Source organism: Durio zibethinus, chromosome 26 (assembly GCF_047325235.1).
Source record: "Durio zibethinus cultivar Kanyao isolate XHJ-2024 chromosome 26, ASM4732523v1, whole genome shotgun sequence".
Lineage (NCBI taxonomy): Eukaryota > Viridiplantae > Streptophyta > Magnoliopsida > Malvales > Malvaceae > Durio > Durio zibethinus.
In genome coordinates this window covers 2977702-2986408 of record NC_143187.1, presented here as the reverse complement: position 1 = coordinate 2986408, position 8707 = coordinate 2977702, and the positions used below count along the sequence as shown (strand labels likewise).

General features: G+C 33.0%; 1 pseudogene across 1 annotated transcript; it reads left to right on the top strand.

Moving 5' to 3' along the window:
• Positions 1 to 1480: 1480 nt before the first annotated feature.
• On the top strand, positions 1481 to 4940 carry LOC149511124 (putative disease resistance protein At1g61300 pseudogene; annotated as a pseudogene). The gene is made up of 2 exons (XR_016334174.1): positions 1481 to 4383; positions 4494 to 4940. The product of XR_016334174.1 is annotated as a putative disease resistance protein At1g61300 pseudogene (transcript).
• Positions 4941 to 8707: the final 3767 nt, after the last annotated feature.

Below are 8707 nucleotides of genomic sequence, written 5' to 3'. Positions count from 1 at the left end.
AATCACAGATATTTACCAACATAATTTACTATTTTAAAATGTATTTTCTAATAACCCATTATAATTACTTTGCATAAATTATTCTCAATTTATAAGAAACTTTATAATTCTTACTATAAATATAAATCATGTAAGCTAAAAGTGTTAGGAGGTTACTTTCCAAATGTATGGATTTATGATTAGGTAAATTTTTGTCAATACAATTATATTAATTTTTTATATTAATTTTTGTCCATACAATTATATTAATTTTTTATGACAATGAATTATTTTGATTTTGATTTCTTTTATTGTTATATTTTTGTCAAATTACATAATTCTTTTAGTGTGTCAATCATTGTTCATTATAGGAACAACAATGCTAAATATTGATCACCAAGTAAATTTTTTTTGCTTTTGTGTTTATAGATACTTTCCTTTTATCATATTTATTAGTTGATATTATTTTAATATTTCTCTTTTATTCACTTAATTTTTTATGAAAAAAAAAGTAGCTTTCGTTAACATCAAGAAGCATGAGTCTAAAAAACAGGCTTGGAAGTGATCCTAACAAGGTTTGTTGGTTGCTAATCTCACACTCAATCTTAGTTATGTGATGTGCTAAAAAATAAACAATTCATCTAGTTTGAATGAACTGACAAAATGTACGAGATTAAATTAAATTCAAAATATCAAAAATCTGTATCCCATATATGTATGATTTGCTTTTGTGATTTTCAAAATAGTTATTAATGAATCATTCTTCACTATGAGGGAATTAAAATCACGTTTCATTTATCATGATCACATTTAATAATATAAATATTTTTATTTTGATTACAGAATGGATCAAAATTGTCAAATTAACTATAATTTTTGTTCAATTTTATCTTGATTAATATTACAATTATATATCATGTTTTTCTTTTCAAGATTTGTCTCTATTTCTTTCTTGGTTTAATTAGCTTGAATTGCATTTGTTTCTACTTTATTGTTTTTAACATGACATTGTCCAAAACTTAATCTATTGTTTAATTGTTTTTTTTATTAAAATAATACAAATATACAATCAACCATAAGTAGAAAATTGTTTTCACGTACGGTTCATGCTTTTATATAGTTCTAAGAGTTTTTTTAAGATCAAAATTATTAAATTTTAGTCATAATGCATTCTTTATATGTAAGAGATAACAGTATATACTTACCAAAAAAGAGTTTTAAATAAAGTTGGGATCATGACTTATTATCTTTATAAACTTATACTAATTATGGTACTTAATTCATATCTTGATGTAAATATGGTAAATAATTTTATTACAAAATCTTCTTAAAATTTTATTATAGTTACACATTGATCTTTAGTTTTTTTTTTTTTTTTTTTACATCAAAATTTTTACTCTTATATAAAAATTATTAGTTGTATTATATATATTTTCATCCTCTAACTCTATAAATATATATATGTATGTATATATATATATATATATATCATTTATCCTTCACCTTTAAAATCATTTCTCATTTCCACTTCGTATCCCTCCTCTCTAAGTATACATTCATGTGTGTGTGAGATTTAGACCGAGCTCAATCTTCGCTGCAGGCTAGATCTTTCGATTTATTTTTCTTCCTGAAACCGCCTCTTAATTATCTGCAATGGAAATTGCAAGCCTACTCTTAGAGGTAATCTCTTGTTTGCGGGATTGCAGCGAAAGAAACAGAGAGTACCGTATCTCGATCTGTCATCCCGAAAGGCTTATAAGATCTTTGAAAGAAGATACAGAAAAGCTTAGAGAGCAAAGGAACGATGTGAAGACAAGAGTAGAAAATGCTGAGCGGCAACAAATGCGGCCTAGGGTGCAAGTCGAAGGATGGTTACGGCGAGCAGAAGAACTAGAAGCTGAACTTGACATGGTTGTGAGGGAAGGAGAAAGGGAGGCTCAGCAAAGATGTTTCTGCAACTTTTCTCCCAAAAGATTGAAGTCTCGTTACAACCTCGGGAAGCAAGTATCAAAAAAATTGAAAGCTATTTCTGAGTTGAGAACAGAAGGAAGTTTTGTTGATGTGGCTGACATGTTGCCCCCGCCCTTGGTGGATGAAATGCCCCTCGAGGACACTGTAGGCATGGATTTAAATTTCAGGGAGGTTTGGAGCTACCTTTGTGATCAACGAGTGGGAATCATTGGAATATATGGTATGGGGGGTGTGGGCAAAACCACCCTCTTGCGCAAAATCAACAATGAACTAATTGGCAGAGTTGGTCAAGATTATGATGTGGTGATTTGGGCCGTGGTGTCAAGGGATCTAAACATGGAAAAGGTGCAGGATACAATTGGCCGAAAACTAGACTTCCCTGATAAGAGATGGAGTAGGATGAGCCAAGAAGAGAAAATCAATTCCATCTTCAGGGTGTTGAAAACGAAAAGATTTGTGCTATTGTTAGATGATGTGTGGGAGCATTTTGATCTTTTTGATGCTGGGATACCACTTCCAAGTGAACAAAACAATGCCAAAGTAGTACTCACTACACGTCAAGAGGATGTTTGCGATCTCATGCATGCACAAAGGAAGTTCAAAGTGAATTGTTTAGCGTGGACGGAAGCATGGGGATTGTTTCAAAGCAAGGTGGGAGAAGAAGTCCTACGGTTGGACCCAGCCATACCCAAACTAGCAGAAACGATTGTAAAGGAATGTAGCGGTTTGCCGCTAGCACTCATCACTGTTGGACAAGCCATGCGTAGCAGAAGAACCATTGAAGAATGGCGTCATGCGGTCACCACGGTGAGGAAATCTGCTGCTGATTTCACTCGTTTAGAGAAAAAGGTACTTTCTCTACTGGAGTTCAGCTTTAATAGCTTACCAGATGATACTACTAAATATTGCTTCTTGTATTGCGCACTGTATCCTGAAGATTTTTATCTGGATAAAATAAATCTTATAAATGCTTGGGCTGGAGAAGGTTTTTTGGATCAAAGTGACAATCTATCTGAAGCTTATGATAGGGGGCACCATATTATAGGGACCTTAATGCTGGCATGCTTGTTGGAAAGTGGTGAACGTATCGGAGATAATTACGTTAAAATGCATGACATGATTCGAGACATGGCACTGTGGGTAATTTCAGATAAGGGAGCTACGAAGGGGAAGTTTTTGGTGCAAGTGGATGTCAAATTGACCAAAGCACCTGCAATCTCAGAGTGGGAAAAGGCTGAAAGAATATCACTCATGAACAATTCTATTGATCAACTAACAGCAACACCTAGGTGCCCTAATCTGTTGACTTTGAATCTTCGATATAATGCTTTGAAAATGATATCAGATAGCTTCTTTGATTTTATGCCTTCTCTTAAACTGCTAGACCTATCTCACAATAAAAGTTTAGAAGAGTTGCCCATAAGCTTTTTTGAGTTGGTCTCCTTGCAACATCTTGACCTTTCTTTTACAGGGGTTAGAGTGTTGCTACTGGAGTTCAGGAAATTAACGAAGCTGAAATTTTTATATGTGAATAATATGGAAAAACTTCAGATTCTTCCACAACAGGTTCTATCAAATCTCTCAATGTTGCAAAGATTGGACTTGTTCCATTCTGGTATCTCAGATCAACTAGAGGACGGTAATGTCTTTTCTGGTGATAATGAACTGTTGATGGATGAACTGGACCGCTTACCGAACCTGCAAGACTTAAGTTTCACTGTGAAAAGCGAACATGCGCTGCAAAAATTTTTGAGGTCAGACAAATTACAGAACTGCACATATGGCCTAGACATTGAGTTGTGCAGAGGCACCGCTATTCTGCGACTTCCGAAAGATATGAGATTATCATGGGTTCAAATCGGTAATTGCAGTGATTTGGAAGAATTGGCTATTGACTGGTTGGAGGAGGAGGAGGAGGAGGGGCAAGAAATGGTGCTTGACAATCCATGCAACAACAGGGATTTAAGGGCGAGTTGTTTTATTCACCTTGGTTCCCTCATAATCAAGAAGTGTAAAGTTCTTCTGCATCTGAATTGGCTTATTTGGGTCCCAAACCTCAACTCTCTAGAAATTGCGAATTGTGAAGCAATGAAAAAACTTATAAGCGATGGTGATGGAGTTGAAATAACAGAGGAAAGTTGGGTTTTCCGCCATCTTCAGACGTTTCATCTTCATGATCTACCCCAACTGGAGAGCATTTGTAGTCATCCCTTGTCTTTTCTATCTCTGCGTCAAATCCATGTGTTTGACTGCCCAAAGCTCAAGAAACTCCCATTTCATGCCAACAGCGCCAAGGACAAACTATATATTATTTCAGGACAGGAAGCATGGTGGAATGGACTACAATGGGAAGACATGACCCTAAAATCTACTTTCTCCCGTTTCTTCCGCGACACTGATGCTTCAGCCGGACCATAATTTGATAGTAGGGAGGTACTAGACAGCTAATAAAAACTGCCTTTTTCTATTTTTTTGTAGTTCAACTGTTCCTTAATCTGACTTCTGAATAAACTGAACTTCAAGTATATATGCTTTTTATGTAGGTGTGATCAATAATGGCTTTGTTGAAGTGATCCATGATTTAGTGCAAGGAAAAATAAAGAGTTTGGATGGGAGCTTTTCATCTAATCAGTCCGTAATGCAAATACACAGCTACTCATTCCATTAGGCTTGGAAGCAATTTGCTTTAAGTTGACTGCAGAGTAATGGATATTTATTTTCTGTTATTTGGTCAGTGGGTCCTACAATAATTCCTTCAACCTGCTGTGTTTGGACCATAGTTCTTGTTTGCATCTGTTAATTACTTGTTTGCAGGGAGTGATGTAATGGCCTGATCTGTTAGCTTGGGTCTATCTTAAAAGTATTTCTATGGGTTTTGAGGATGGTATTGGCTTCTTTTATTTAAATTTGTTATGTTGTAATTTTCTGTAACCAGAATAAATAATTCCATATCATCTTGAAATATTTTTTTAAAAAGTAAGTCAGTTGAAAATTTAAATGAAAATAAATTTAATTATTAATGCATTTAAATATTTAAATTTTATATGAATTTAAAATAATTAAATGCAGAATAGTGACAATTGTTTAAGATTTTCTCTTAAGTAAAAAAAATGGACCATTTACATTGGATTATTTATTTTTTAATCAAAAGCTTTGATTTTTACATAAGAATATATGATGTTCAAAATTTTTTACAATAATTCTTATTGATTGATATTGTCTTCTATTTAGAACTTTAATCAGGTCTGAATTAGTGGCAGAAATCAGCAGTAATTCCCAACTTCGAAGACGGTTCTTTTTTATCTATAAGTGCTTCATGTCTGAAACCTAGAAATGGTGGTATTTTATTCAGTTTCATGATCAAGAAAATAACAGAAAACTTGTTCCAAGTCCTTGAATTTTCACGCACGTACAGTTTTATTTTGATTATTAAGGGTGAGTGAGAGAAGCTATGGAGAGAATTATTTTGACAAGAGTTTTATGATGTCAATTATGCTTGTGCTAGCTGTGGCACTGGAAGAAGATTTTCCAGGCCTCGATAATGCTGCTAAAAATATTCTTCCTTTCGATGCTGCCATTGCCATGCCTCCTGAAACCCCACTATCTCCAGGAGCTCTCCGCCCTCAGCAATCCCTTTGGCTCCAGTTTTGGCCCTTGATCAGTCCCCTTCAACCCCAGCAACCCCTTTGACACCTAACACGTAAAACTCCTTCGGCACCAACAACACCTTTACCACCTCATCGCCCCATCTCCAACAACCCTATTGCCCCCCAACGTACCCTTCGCCTCCATCAACCCCTTTATTACCTCCTGAAACTCCCTTGCCTCCCACAATCCCTATGCCTCCAGGAGGCATGACTTGTGAGTACAAGTGTGCTATAAATTGTTCTAAACATATCATTGAATTCCTCAATAAGCTATGTTTCAAAATCTGCAATCTTAAATGCAAGACCACTCAATCAGAGTTGATCTACAATTGTACTAATAATTGTACTCAATCCATGCCAGCCAGTCTTGCCTCCGGTACGAAAACTTCGCTACCTCTTTAATCAATTGTCTCTTTATACCTTCTGTCTTTTCCTTAAAATAATTATTTATCACAATTTTGCTGGTTCCTGTAATTATCCCATGACTCTTACAATGGGTGTTCCTGATTTTTCAGATGAAGGGCAAATGGATAACTACGTGAATTCCTGTTATCAGAAGTGCACCAACCACAACTAGGCGTTCCTTGTTAAAATTTCCTATATATATATAGAGCCAGTGAAATTAATAGTCTAGAGATATGCATTGAGTTGAGAATAAAAGAATAAAATGATTGAAATTTTTGTTGTTCAATCGAAGTTTTGAATTTTCTTGGATCATTCCCTCCTTTATGATGATTAAAAATCTGCAAAAAGAAAGTAGATTCGTAAGATATTGTTAGAAAATTTATAAACCAAGTATCCTCACAAAAATATTCTACAAGTGTTTTCTTAGAAAACGATTTTTGTACAAACTAATAAATTGATCAAAATTTTAAAGTTTTTGGAATTCTCCTTATAAACATCTCATTATGTTCGAGGTTCAACTTAATTTGGTCTGTTTATTAAATAAATGATAAATGAAAAAATAAAAAAAAAAAACTTTGGTAGGTTGACTTTGTGCAAGACTGTGTGCGAGGTGCTTAAATTGAATTCAAAGACTGAAATTGAAATTAAAAAGGAGTGTAATTTTGTTCGGGTATATGGTTCTTTATATTAGAACTCCATAAATAGATACTCCCACAAAGAGAAACACACACACGAAACAAAAAATAGAAACAAAAAAACACAGCAAGCAGAAAGCAAAAAAAAATTTTAGAGTTTTTTTGAAAAATTTTCAAATTTCGGTAAAATTTTTCGGTGCCGATTGAATTTTGCTGGCTAGTTTTCCAGTGTCAGTTGAATTTTTTGGTAGACTTCCAAGATTTTGGTAAGCTTCTCAGTTTTTGGCAGTCATTTTTCAAAAACCAGTGAACTTTTCGATGAATTTTCAATGAACAACTCAAATTTCGACAAAATTTTTCAGAATTCGGTTAGATTCGACTGGTGTTCTTAGGGGTATTTAGAGAGAAAGGGAAAGAAAGGGGATGTAGAGAGAGAGGGAGCAGAGGAATTTTGACGAAAATAAACTGAATTTGGACAATTTATACCCTCACTGAAACGGCGTCATTTTGGCCTTAATAACCCATCAAGATCTGTTTGTTTTTCATTCAGCCGACCCAACCTGAAGTACGACCCGTCTTTTGACCCGTGCACCAGCTGTTCGCAGCAGCCAAGCCGAGCCACACTGAGCCGCCAAGCCGTATCCCCCTGAGCCATATTCTATGCCTTAAGCCGAGTCGTTTCGAAGTCGTTGAGTAGAGCCGCTTTTATTTTTTGGTATTTTCTATTTATTTAATATTCTATTTATGTGTTTTGAGTATTTTTGCATGATTAAATTTTTAAAAAAATTTAAATAATAAAATAATAAATAATAAAATTTGGAAATAAATATTAATTATCCAATGATGAAATTTATTGAAATTTCAAATGGTAAATTTCTATAAAATTCTTAAGTAAGAAATTTTTTCTAAATTTGTTTCAACTGGTAGAATAATTTAGATAAAGTTTTAATAACAATAATTAATATTTATTTTCAATCCAAAAAAATAATAATAACAAAATAAAAAATAAAATTTTGGTTGAAAATATGTGATAATTACCCAATGACGAGATCCTTAGAAATTTCAAATTGTAAATTCCTAAAAAATCTTTAGGTGAAAAATTTTCTCTAAATTTGTTCCAAATAGTGTAATAATTTAGATGAAATTTCAATAAATAATTGTCATATTATTTTCTTTCCAAAAAAAAAAAAAGAGAAAGAGGAATAAAAGAATTTCTAAATAGGCCTAAATGGTGAAAAATTTAGAGATTCAAAAGGAGAAAATATTTCTAATTTAGTCCAAATGGTGGAATAATTAGATATATTTTCGACAAAAACCCCAAAAAAATAAAACTAACAAAAATCTTTCCAACGACGTAGCCTCTTTAAGAAATAAAATGAGATTTTTGAATGTTCTTGAGGTGAGAAAATATTTTTAAGAGTTCTACTAAATTGATGGAAGAATCTTAAGAATTATTTCAAATATTGAACATTAAATTTTAAAACCATTAGAATCAAGATCCTATGATAAATTTAAAATAAAATGATACAATCCTTCGGATGAGCATGTTAGGGTGCTATAACTTTTTCCACATGTAACCAAACTCTCAAACCCTATTTTGATTAGCAGACTCGAACCTACCCTTTTAGAGAACCTTAGTCAAGCTTAGGAGCTTCTTAAAGGGATAGATTCCTTAGAGGATCAATCGCACCTAGTAAAAAAGATTGGTGAAAACTCTATCTATTTGTTAAATCTAGCTATAAATTTTCAGATCTATATGTCATCACACTTTTTTTTTTTATTTCTTCTTTCTCTTTTCATTTGCTACAATAAAATAATAAAAATTAAATGACATTAAGCCTGTAGGATAATATGGATCTCAACCATAGAAAGAAGTAAATTTCTCTTTGTGGTGAATGAATAAATAAATGGTTGAGAGTGATACTTTTTTTAATGGATTTGATAATTGAATTACAATAAAAATATATAAATAGGTATCTAAAAAATGTATAATTGCATATTATTTTAACTTGAACCTTAACATTATTAATTTAACTCGTTTGTGTCTTTCAACAATTATCATTGGACCAT